The sequence below is a fragment of the Myotis davidii genome, unplaced genomic scaffold (assembly GCF_000327345.1).
Source record: "Myotis davidii unplaced genomic scaffold, ASM32734v1 scaffold2798, whole genome shotgun sequence".
NCBI classification, from domain to species: Eukaryota; Metazoa; Chordata; class Mammalia; order Chiroptera; family Vespertilionidae; genus Myotis; species Myotis davidii.
The window spans coordinates 64029-64824 of NW_006289553.1; the positions used below are offsets into that span (position 1 = coordinate 64029).

The 796-nt window shown below is 66.0% G+C and overlaps 1 protein-coding gene across 1 annotated transcript in view; it reads right to left on the minus strand.

Moving 5' to 3' along the window:
• EXOC3L4 (exocyst complex component 3-like 4) overlaps positions 1-796 on the minus strand; it is a 14266-nt gene that overhangs the window by 6403 nt on the left and 7067 nt on the right. The window lies entirely within an intron of this gene.

The following is a 796-nucleotide window of genomic DNA, read 5'->3' on the forward strand; positions in this document are numbered from 1 at the left end:
CGCGGCACCCCCCCCCCCACGTCCCTCTGGCCGGGCTCAAAGGGTAACACAATCACCACCATCACCACAGGGCCCAAAACTTGAGTCTCCAATCACACATTCCACCGCGCCCTCCACCCCCACCTCACCCGCAAGCTTCTCCCCGCCGGCTTCCTGGCACCGGCCCAATCAGCTGTGTGCGCACAGAGTGCATAGGAACGGCTTCCACGTGGACCTTGGCCAGGCTGCCTCGGGAGTGACCTCTACCTTCATGGTCGGAGTACACCCCAAACGGAGCTCTAAGCGCCCCAGTGCCACGCAGCTCAGGCACCTGTCGCTATCCAGCCCACCCCAGGGAAACCCAGAGAGGGGCTAGTGTCTCTCCGAGGACCCAGGACCCTCCTCCCACGCGCTCTCCCGCTGTGGGCTGTGGGCTGCGGGTGCTCAGCGCAGAGGCCATCCGCCCATCACACTGCAGAGCCGGGGTGGCCGGCCTGTGCCTGCTCCTCCGGGGCATCCAAAGGAGAGCGTGCGGGTAACATCCCACCCACGCCGAGCAGCGTGAGCCCGTGGTTGTGTGCTGCCTGGAGGGTGCCCTTCTCTAAGTCACTTACTAGTAGAGGCGCCCTGGGGACCAGCAGAGGCCCTCTAGCGGGGTTCCCTGCCCAGGTAGGAGTCCCCCTGACGCTCTCCAGTTTCGGGAGCCGGCGCCTGGGTGGCCCCTTGTGAGCACACCATGGCCTAGAACCGCAGGAAAGGATGCCAGAGGCCTGCGGGACTCTCACCAGCCCTCGCCCAGGAAGGAAAGGGAGGGGGA